Consider the following 12,192-nt stretch of genomic DNA (forward strand, 5'->3'; position numbering starts at 1 on the left):
TATGTGAAATCGTATGATAAGGCGTTAAAATATTCAAACTTCTGAAAGCAATTACGATATGGCATGGCACGTGGTGTTTAATGTCTAAAAACTACACCTGGGTTATGATAGACATCGTAGTGGAGATCTCCGGATTAATTTAGACCACCTAATGTTCTTCAAAGTGCACTTATGATACGAGTTGCGACAAGGGAGAGACCAAGGATGAATGCAAGCAGACACAACTGCCCGTCCTGTCACATGTTTTATTATGTTACATTCAGAACATTAAGTTCGACACGAACAACCTACACATTAGTACACTTCAGCGAGACGACTCATATTATCGATCACTCACTGCCGAAGGTGAGCAGGGCATTGGATTCTGCTCGATTCACCACGCCCAAGTTTTCCAGCCTCGCGTTGGAAGATGGTGTCAGCGCAGTATCTCTGAACAGTGAATTTGATACAGTGAATTGTGAATTTGATACAGTACAGTGTGATGTACTAATTTCGTTGCTGTGACGCCTTGTCTGCTGTATTTGCTTTTCATTGTCCTTGGGTATTACACAAATCATGTACCCACCTGCGATGGTCTTGTAGTTCAAGACCGCAGTATTTATAAATAAATAAATAAAAAACAGGTCTTATCGACGCATACTTTCTTATTCTTGAACAGCGTTCCCCTAAAGCTCCCACGAGTGACAGTCGTAGTAACTCCTACCGAGGATAAAGATACTAGAAACGCTGCACCAAACGACTCTCACTTTCTCGAGGCAACAGTCGATCTTGCGCTGACGTCTTGGAGCTGTTTGGTCGTGCTTGTCCCATGCGTCGAAATCCAGTCGTCATCATACTCTCGCACTGATGTTTGCGTACATCAGGCTTGACACCTCGAATATGGCGAGGCCGCACAAAACCCCGGTCTCTTCAGCGGCGAGCGATTATCATGTAACTGAAAAGTCACATTTTAAGCCGCGGCATAGTGAAGCCACCCTTCCTAGAGGAGCGGGGACGTTTTGCCGATCTTGCCCAGGCGGCACCACCCATTCCCGTTTTGGAGGAGGTTACCTTGCTATTAGTGGTATTAAGGCCTTTAATGACTCATACTGTCATCCGTTAACAAAGCGAGTCACACGCGTTTAACTCGGGAACTAAAAAAGATAGAAGAAAACCAATGGTTGCTTCAGATAGAGGAGGAAAACATGAACACACAAGCCAAGTTTGATGACTGTAGAGTAATTAGTTAATTAATTATAGACAAGAAAGTAGAAATTGCATCGAAATAGCGCGGACGTCGATATAGCCACGGGAACGGTGTGGCGTCACATCCACCGGAAGTCGTCACGGCATAGTGAAAATTTTCACAGAATGGTCGGAAAGACGCCGGATTTCTGACAAATTAGATGGGAAAATTTGTAATTAAGCGTAATTAACACTTAAGATCCCCGAAAGATGTATAATTTGAGTATCGATACAGCGACGGGAACGGTGTGACGTCACATCCACCGGAAGTCGTAACGGCATAGTGAAAATTTTCACAGAATGGTCGGAAAGACGCCGGATTTCTGTCAAATTAGATGGAAAAATTTGTAATTAAGCGCAATTAACACTTAAGATTCCCGAAAGATGTATAATTTGAGTATCGATATAGCCACGGGAACGGTGTGACGTCACATCCACCGGAAGTCGGCACGGCATAGTGTCCTCGGCTTTCGCCTCTCAACACTTTAGTTGCCAAAGTGTCCTCGCAATTTTTTCTCTTCGCGTGTCCGGCGACTTAACAGGCCGGGCTCTGCGAGATTCAATGGCGGAGGCATCGGAATCGCATCTTTGCTGTTTGTTATCCGGCAGTTCGTCTGTTAACACTGATATCGCTCCGGCTCCCCGCGGCGCCCGTGCGAAGACCTGAGCAGCGGAAGGAGCCCTCTTGCCCGGAGTTGACATGCATATTCCTTTCTGAGGACCTTCGCTGTGCGAATACGGCTTGTGGAAATCCCAGGTTTCACTGAGCCAGTGGCTTGCTTTCCCATTCCCATTGAACCTTCAATTTGGGACCCTATTGCGCATGCTAAAATGTACCGACAAAAATTTAAAAACCTTCATTCGGCATTTCCGTTGACGTCACCGAATAGCAGAGGCGTATTAATGTACAGTCGGATACAACTCAAGAAAGAAGCGGCTTTTCCCCGTCTTCCAGCCAATGGCGTCGGCCGATTCTCACGAGCCTGCTGGCGTGATGATGCACTAGAAGTACTTTGGTTTGGGCTAGTTGGTTCGTAGCCATGTTTGAAACAGAAAAGGCGCGAAGGGGACGAGGGCAAGATGGAACGCAAAGCAACAGGACAGGTTCCTTCTTGTCCGCGTCCCCTTCGCTCCTTTTCTGTTCCAATCATGGTTACAATGCATGATGAGAACCATCCCCGACCATGGAGGGAGGGGACTATCCCCTTTCATGTGCCACTGCCTTCATTGTCACTCTAGCAGGCTCATGAGAATCGTCTGACGCCATTGGCTGGAAGCCTGTATACAGGGTGTTTCACCTAAGAATTTCTGCAATTTTTAAAAATAGGCTATTTGAATTAGATGCGCGCTTTTTCTGGCATAGCATTGTCAGTGGTGTAGTACATCATAATGCAGCTAAGACGTGCTAACTAGCAGGCTTGTTAACCAATCTTTAATAGTTAACTTTTAAACTATTACCGTTGGGCTCCTTAATTATCGAGAGGCATGCAGCCCACCGTAAGTAATGTCCATATCCGTTTTTAGAATTTCGAGAACGCGATTATCCTCGGCGCTGTGGCCCAACAAATTTTGGCTATTTCGACGAGTTAGGTTCACTGGAGAGGTTGCTTTGCCTGCAAGCGTCTCAAACCGCATGTATTTTGGCGCGATGTAGGCGAAATTTGTTGGGCCACAGCGCCGAGGATAATCGCGTTCTCGAAATTCTAAAAACGAATATGGACATTACTTACGGTGGGCTGCATGCCTCTCAATAATTAAGGAGCCCAACGGTAATAGTTCAAAAGTTAACTATTAAATATTGGTTAACAAGCCTGCTAGTTAGCACGTCTTAGCTGAATTATGATGTACTACACCACCGACAATGCTATGCCTGAAAAAGCGCTCATCTAATTCAACTAGCTTATTTTTAAAAATTGCAGAAAGTCTTAAGTGAAATACCCTGTGTATACGTATTGTAATGATCGGAGGCCCAGCCAGCGGAGAACGGCGAGACAGTCAGGCGTCATCAGGTATGCGGCCAAAAGCGCTGCTGTTTCTCGGAGAAGACGCAAGGAAAAGCTGGCCTGGAGGCGGCTTCTGGCTCGGCGTTTGCGTGGACAAAGGCTATAATCCCCTTCGCCGGCGATGCTGACTGCAGCTCTGGTGCCGAACTGCGCTCCTGGGGACTGGCAGCGGAAACAGGCGAGCCAGTCCGGCGTCATCAGGCTACTGCTACGGAAAGCGCTGCTGTTCGGGGGAGACAAAAGAGACACTGCGTGGGGCAGCTTCTGGCGACGGTGTCGGCGTACACAAAGGCGTCTAATCCCTTCGCCGGAAGGCTGAGCGCGGTGCTTCTCCCGGACTGCCCGTGGACTGACCGACGAGACCCAGTGGCGACGACGGCGGAGCGGCGGCGCCGCTAACTCAATGCCCGCGTGCGCCCTGGGCAGCAGACAAAGCAGAGGGGCGACACGGCCAATTTGTCCCTGAAGAGGTTACCGTTGTGAGCGGTTAGCGCTCGCGTCCCCATCGATCAGGATCGTCACTCAGCAGCAAACGACCTTTGGGCCTGGGAAAACAGTTCGCGACTCAGAGACGCCAAGTTCCTCCTTGCCCGTGTATGTGTGTGTCTGTGCGGTGTGCGCCGTCACGTGGGGAGGGCGGAGCCAAAGAAGACGCTAGCAGCCCATTGGACGCTCAACCCGAGATCAGATTCCCTACCTGGGTACCTGGGGAATCTGAACTGCATTTAAGCAGCAATCTGTGGGGTGCCAGATCATCTTCCCCTATTTTCTGACTTTGGTCTACTTGCTACTGTACAAAATGTAAAATAAACCCCTCAAGCTCGCTATTCCTCCCGAAGTCTTCCCTCCGTAGTCTGCCTGCTTCGTCCCAATGCGGTAAAGACCCTGGTCCCGATCCCCAAACACATCAGTATACAGGATTAACATATCCTGCTGCGCAAACGCATTGGCGCTTGGGCGTGCCTTGCTCCGAACCAACCAACCAAGTGCGCGTGCGTAGTAGGCATTGTTAACATAGTATACATCTGCGTTAATACCCCTCTGCTATGCTAAATTTCTCCGTACCAAACGCCGGTATGGAAAGACAGAAGAGCGTGCGTTCTGACCCGCATAAATTTTCGTCTTCTGTACCCGTGCGGTGTAAGGTGATCTTTTACAGTGAGTGATCTTGCTGCAGTCCTTGCGCATCTTTGGGAGAGGACACTTAGCTTTGAAAAACACGTTGGGAAACAGTGGTCCTCTGTGAGGCTGTGAGCATTTGACAATTCCATTTCGAGAAGCAGCTATACAGCAGTTGGCATTTCGTACATTTGTACCATGTACATTTAACATGATACACGGGGGCTCACAGGGTTCGCGGGGGTTCGCAGCTACTGTAACTCTAGAAAGGCCGCGAGAGCGAGAGACGCAATTCATGACGATTCGGCGATGACTTTTGTCATGCACGAAGCGGCTTGCGCACGTAGAAAGTGGCTGTATGGGTTCACACGTGTGGTGCATTTTGTTTGTACGTGGAGCAACCGCGCTTCTTACCGAAACAGTCCGCTTACATGGAAGCATCTCGCCGTTCCGTTCATGTCCTTAAAATAGAAACCACGTCACCGACAGCGTCAAGGATGTCATTTCATTGAATACACCGGGTGATGACGAGGACTTTAATTTTTTTTCTATCAGAAATTATTGGACGATAGGTTAGAAATTTCTGCGGTACTAGGATGCGTACGCGTATTTCAGAGCCCAATTGTCGTTAGCCAGGTTTTAATTTTATTGAAACTCGAATTCAGTGAAATCCGACATTCACGCGCTCTCTGATTAGGAAGGAAGAAGCTTTTAATTAAATGAGCTCTGAAACAGCTCAACAACACAGACCTTTGGGCTAGTTGGTTCATAAAAGCGCAAGAAAACACGGACAGAAAAAGAGGCTTGGACAACACGAGCGCTTACTTCCAACTGAAGATTTATTGACATATATAATTGTGCTTGTGTGTCAATAAATCTTCAATTGGAAGTAAGCGCTCGTGTTGTCCAAGTCTCTTTCTCTGTCCGTGTTTTTTTTTTTTTTTTTGCGCTTGTACGTGTCTGCCTGAAACAGCTTTTTGTCGGCTCAAGTAAACGTCCTTGAAATTAGGAATCAACGTCTATTCGAATTAATCTTTTTTTATAAACGCCCAGAAAGAGCGGATACATTAAATTTCCGCACACAAATAAAGTAGTAGGTTCCCCAAAAGTGAGTAAGTCGCGCCTCCTTAATGTATGGACACTTTAATTCCTGATCAAAAGTGTCCATAAAGCGAGTGGTCCGCAATAATTAATCGTGAAAAGAATCAAAGAAATATCACGCAAAAACACTGCGATCACGGTCTGCTTCTGTGCATAGTAGCGGGCAGCGAAGTTGGAATCAGTCAGCCCTGGAAGCTATAGAAGTGCATTATTATGGTCGCCAGTGTCTTTAAAGTAATGCCGTGCAGTGTGAAGCACGTTTGAAGCACGTAGAGATGCTTGAGGCGTGTAATGTAGCCTGAAGGCATAGTAAAGTTTCCCCTACTACGAAAGTTCACATTTCAAGAACTCTATACTCAATCGGCTGATATGTCTGCTGAATGCGGTTTTCAACATTGCACAGGCTGCAGAGAGGCATTTTTTTTTCCGCAGCCATTCATGCAATGCAGCAAATAGCGGGGCGCTAAGCCCACTGTAAAGCATGAAACCATACACACATGTAAAGGCAGGTGGGGTTCTTACTGAGAAGTGGGGACTCGAGTTCCTCTAACCTTCTCCGTTGCATACCAAGCCACACAGCGTGCCCCAGAAGCTCACACCTCGGGCTGTAAACTTTTGACAAACGACGCCCATTATTGACACTCAACACCTTTCTGACTCAGATCGTTCCACGTACCCCCTGTGGTTTACGTGGTTTATTCAATAACTCTTAACTAATTCGTTTCGATCGAAGTACGGAAGAAAACTGTTCAACAGTTGGCGTTATGAGAGACACTACCCTGCGATCTCTGTCCTGTCGCTTTCAGTCTTGATGTAGTTGCAGTGCTTCTTTTATGCGTTCTGCTATAGTTAGTTGGTCCGCAAAAGTGGTCACTATAGAACAGGCCACCCGGTCCTGAAAGCAAGGGGAGATTTCGTCTTTCTCAATGTTTTTTTTTATGATGACAATCCAAAACTTGGTTAAGTTTTATACCCGCAGCTTGTTACAGTTTTCTTTTTTACATCTTGCGGCATGTTATAGCTGGGACACCATTCATAAGAGGCGACCTTGACCTTTACACATCATCATCATCAGCCTGACTATGCCTACTACAGGAGAAAAGCCTCTCCCATCTCTCATATTAACACTGTCCTGTATCAGCCGCGGCCACCGTATCCCCGCAAACTTCTTAACTTCCTCCGCCCACCTATCTTTCTGCCGCCCCCTGCTACGCTTGCCTGCTCTTGGAATCCCGTCCGTTAACCTTAACCACCGTCGGCTATCTTGCATTAGCATCACATGCCCTGCCCAAGCCCATTTCTTCCTCTTGAATTCGACTAGGGTGTCATTAACCCGCGTTTGTTCCCTCACCCACTCTGCCCTCTTCCTGTCTCTGAACGTTACACCTGTAATTTTCCTTTCCATGGCTCGCTACGCTGTCCTAAATTTAGGCCGAACCCTTTTCATTAGCCTCCATGTTTCAGCCCTTTTTCGTGGAACCATTACACAAGAAATCGATCAATCGAAAATGAGCAACAAGTGATAGCATATTTTATGTGTGTTCCCTATCCCACCTAGGCCCATCCTGTGTCTGCATATTTCATAAATAAACAAAAAAAAACAGATACATGTCATTACGTATAGCCCAACAGTACAGAGACCAAGGGATTTGCTTCTGACCGATGCGGTGTGGTCCGTTTGGATCATCAGCGTTACAAGCCTCTTGAAGGCGATAGGAACTCTCGGCCTTAGGAACAAAAACAGAGACGCCAACCAGAGCCCCGCTCTAGTCGCTGAAACGTCAAAGATCTTTTTTTAGTGATAGGCGTCTCTGTGTTTGATTAGATGTAGCCACCTGGCCAGACGGAATTCTGTCGAACTCTCGGCCTCATCCCTCCTAAAGTTAGGACTTAAACGGATGCTACACAACAGCCCTATACTCGACGTCTTAGAAGCCAACCCCTTGGCCTATTTGCTTTTGACGAAGGCTGTACATGTATCATTACGCGAGATTTTTAAGGTGCGCCAAAGAAAGTAGGAAAAAAATATGAGGAAAAAATGCAAAAGGTTACAACGGAGAGCGTCGGTGCAAAGTGTGCACGAAGTTGAGTTTGTTAGTGCGTGGTGATCTTTTGAACGGCCTTAAGTACAAAGACAGCAGACTGAGTTGATACGAACTCAAACTGTCAAGTGAATGATCAAGGCTTTGAATGACCAGCCTCAATTGGACAGTTAAGCATGCCGTTACCGTATATACCGCTGCAGTTACCGCTACCATCGCGCGCTTGGCCTGCACGCGTAAACCGCGCGCATGCTCAGTGAGTTCATTTGTTACCACACTGTCGTTACCATTATAGCGGTAATGATAGCAGCAGCGTCGTTAATTTATACGGTCGTCAAACGGGCGCCCAAGGATAGCGCAATGCTAAAACACTCTAGTGTGAATCACATGAAGCCTTGATTAAACATTTTAAGGAATTGTAAAGTCATTAGGAGTCGTGTGATGATCTATGGTAGGCAATTTAAGTGATATCCGGAGAGTATATTATGGTGAGCCTTCCGTAATTAGTTCGTTCTTTCTAAGGGAGAGATGACTGTGACTGTAGAAGAATCTGGAGTCATTAGTATTGTCAGAATGCGGAATTTGAGAGCCATCTACATGTATGGCGCGGTGAATATCTCTAAAATTACTCATAACTTCGGCGGACTAAATAGCTCGCGAAGTGGTAGAGAGTAATCTTTCAAGCGCAGTGGGATAAAATTTCACTGAAAACCGTTAGATGTCATATGCAGGCATCGCGTGCAGGTTATAATTGAGTGAAATATATTAAGGGAGTAATCAGTCATTGAAGAACAGACTGTAAGTGAGCTGCCTGTGAGCATAGTGTATAATAGAGAGATTAGACGACAGAGGCTGGAAATAAAAGTGAGTATTAAAGTTGATACGAGTGCAATAGGATGTGCTGTGCAGAAGGAACTGAACGTTAGAACGAAACTTAATTAAGATGGTTGCACAAACTGCAAAACTAGGAACTCAGCGCTTTCAGAAACGAGAGTTAAATGATTATCGAGTGTTACTGGTGCCAATTAAGAGATGCCGTTCGAGGGAAACGAAATCTTACAATCGTTTTGTGGTCGAGAATTTAAGGCTGCGCATGGCAGATTATTCGCACTGTTGGCATGAATACTGATCATATTCTTATTAAAGTAGCGTCGTGGCGTCTTGGTGGTCTTATATGACGTGGACAAAGCGTCGACCGTGCACAACAATCACTGGTTGTAAAACAGTGCAGCAAATAGATCATTGACAGGCAGCTACAAAAAATATATGTACGTGTACTAAGTACCGAGTGGCGTGTTACTTCTTGAGAGATGTTAGAGACTTATTTTATTTATAAGTTGTTCAATTAACTGTCGGTTGTTTGGTGTTCTTGGCATAACCCATTAGTTAACTTGCAACACTGATCATCCTGGTCAGGACACCAGTTAACTTGACACTCTGGATCGTCGTCGGATTGGCCGGTTAGGGCTCGTCAGATGCCCTCCGATGGCACGTTGGCCGATGATCGTATAGCACTTCACGTCTTCTTACGCTCGTCCGGCGACACGTTGCCGGTTGGGGCAGCCACTCCAAACTTCTTTATCAAATCTTTATCAAGCTTTATCAACCTTGCTCTCGCCCAATTCCAACCAATACTGCCGCGATGGCACAGTACATACAAGTGGGCGGAGCCCAGTGCCCGCCAGAGTCTAGGTGGCTTTGCCAGAGCCCGACTCTGGCGGACCGCGCACTTTTCCTGAAACATTCGCACTTTCCGAGGCGCCAGCAAAGTCGACTCCACCGCTTAACGCGACAGTCGGGTGGTTTCAGAAGGCACCGACCTTATTGTCCCCCACCCCCACTTGACAGCTCATCTCTCTTCAATGTTCGTCAAGGGATCCTTTCAAGGGGTCGTCGGCCCCTTGGTCCCCGTTTCCCGCAGCCTTGGACAGCGTCCGAAGCGTCCGAAGCACGCGACGCGCTGTCGCCATTCCTAACCCCTCCAGACGGACACGGTAGGGGGGGAATTAGCTACTGGCGCCGTAGGCTTCTACCTTAACACCATTATTTGGCGAACTGCAGCAGAAAATATGCCAGAAGGTTTCTTAAACCAGTATCTTGGGCACTCTTGAAGGGAAGCAGCATTTCAGAGCTGTTATCTCACATTAATTCGTTACGCACTCTACCGTATGTTACCATCACTCCGTACATGGTCGACGTTCCAAAAACTGCCATTTTGATGCTTGTTAGACCATACAACTAGACCCTCGTACACATGGAGACCTCAATAAATAATTATGATTCTCCTACTCGCCATAATGCACAATGCGTTCAAGTCCTATTATACTTCCTCAGCTGAATTCGAACACCTTACCTGTGGAACAGCGCGCCAGTTATCGCTTTTAATAAGTACAGAAAGTTGGGCTAGTTGGTGTGGATTCCTACTTAGCAGCGCAAAAAAACGAGGACTAAAGCGAACAAGGAGACACAACACAAGCGCAGACTATCAACTGAATTTTTATTCCTCGTTCGCTTTAGTCCTCGTTTTTTCGCGCTGCTAAGTATGATTATTGCTTTTACTGGAATTTTTTACTCACCCTACCTGATTGCAGAATTTGGTGTATCGAGATCAGGGGCGGATATTCCAGCTATTTCAGGGAAGGTGTTCACTAATTTTTAAAAATAGAGTTATTGAGGTTAAGAGAAGCTTTTTGCGGCATAGTTGCAACAGTGCTGGCGGACATAAAAAACAGGAGAATCATTTTAACCACTAAAGTGTTTCACTAAATTCTAATAGTTAACTTTTTAACTATTAGAGATAGGCATCTGATTGCAATTAGATATTTGTAGCCGGTCGTTTGTAATAGCCATATCATTTTTGAGAATTTTGAAAACGCGATAGCCCTCGCTGCTGCGGCTCAACTAATTTTGGCTACATCGTGACAAAATGCACTTTAGAGAAGCATGCAGGCAAAACAATCCCTCCAATGGACGTAACTAGTCGAAATACCGAATTTTTGCCGAGCCACAGGGCGCAGGGTAATCGCGTTTTCGAAGTTCTAAAAACTGACATGGCTATTACTAACGGCCGGCTTTAAATTTATGATCGCAATCAGGTGCCTATCTGTAGTAGTTAAAAGGCTATTAGAATTTATAATTCATCCCTTTACTAGTTAACGTGATTCGCCTGTGTTTAGACGTCCGCCAACAGTGGTATTTCTATGCCGCAAAAAGCAAAAACACCACTAGGAAAAGGCGGTCCCATTCAAACCACGGATTTCTTGTAATAACCCGCCCCTCCTTCCTCTTAAACCAGCCCCTGATCAAAACTCAGCTGGACAGAAACGGCGACTCTGTTTCGCATGCAAGTTCGGAAGTCCGTGCCTGCCTTGTTCGGCGAGACCATCAAAATCAGTCAGTATTATAATTTATAGCACATGTCTAACGACAATCGCGGATACGCTCTACACTCGCACGCTGTTCGAAGCGAACGCCGGATGCGGCTCTGCTTTAGTGAATGTTTACGTCAGCGAAGCCGACAATACGCGAGTAAAAACGCCGACAAAACGCGCAGTTCATCGCACGATACGACAAAACGACCGAATCCTGTTCTAGGCCAAGGTGACTGCGGCTCTACGGTGTCGTGAAGCTTAGTAACTCCGCCTTTTCCTGCAGTCAGAAAAACATGCCAGTTACACGAACAGTGCCAGAGGCGAATATTTCGAGCCCTTGAGACCCCCTTTTTTTTAGAAGAAAGCGGCGATATTACCTGCGGCTAAATACGAGGTAATAAACGGGCAAGTGCACCGTTCTGTTCTGCTTCGAGAATCGTTTAGTATAGGACCAAGAATTGTGCGGGCCTGCGAACCTCTTTCGCATCGGTTTTATATGCATCAGATAAAAATTAGCTACGCCACAGGATCATTTACTTTAATTCTGTTTATGAGTTTATGAGTTTATGAGGTTTTTTAACGTCCCAAAGCGACTCAGGCTATGAGAGACGCCGTAGTGGAGGGCTCCGGAAATTTCGACCACCTGGGGTTCTTTAACATGCACTGACATCGCACAGTACACGCGCCTCTAGAATTTTGCCTCCATCGAAGCGATCTTCTGTCGGCTCTCAATTATAATTTTCACTTTGTAATGTTCAACCGAGTAAAAAGAAACACAAATACGTATTATAGAAGAGACAACATTTCTGTGAATTGTTCTGGAAAAAGAGAAACAGCTAGAGAAAGTTTTGTAAAAAAAAATTAATAAGAAGGAAGCGGAAGATGCAGGGTTTTCAATCACAGCAACGGAAGCAGACATGGCGAGCGATCTGCATTAAAAGGCGATGTTCTACCTGGCAATAAAGCAGAGGTCCTATTCACCAGAGAACGTAGGCGAATCAAGGTCTTGTTGGCGCAGCGAGCTTAAGGACTTTACGCGAGCGCTACCAGTGTCGTTACTGCGATGGTATAGGCATTGATGCTCCAAAAGAAAAAAAACAACGGCTATAAACACGCTCAGCCTAATCTGCGTTTGTGCCATTACCTTCCCACTGCAGAGTATTGCTTATCTGAACATTGTGGATTCACCTCCTAGCTAGGTTGAAACTGCTTATTGCTGATGTTTAGATATTGAATGTTCTGTTCACTTTAGCGTAGCAGCAAGAAAAAAAAAAAACATGGGAAGAACGAAGAAATTTTAAAAATCATCCTTTTTTCTCTCATGTATTTTAC

This window comes from Amblyomma mixtum, chromosome 5, assembly GCF_055824585.1.
Source record: "Amblyomma mixtum isolate Tamu chromosome 5, ASM5582458v1, whole genome shotgun sequence".
NCBI classification, from domain to species: domain Eukaryota; kingdom Metazoa; phylum Arthropoda; class Arachnida; order Ixodida; family Ixodidae; genus Amblyomma; species Amblyomma mixtum.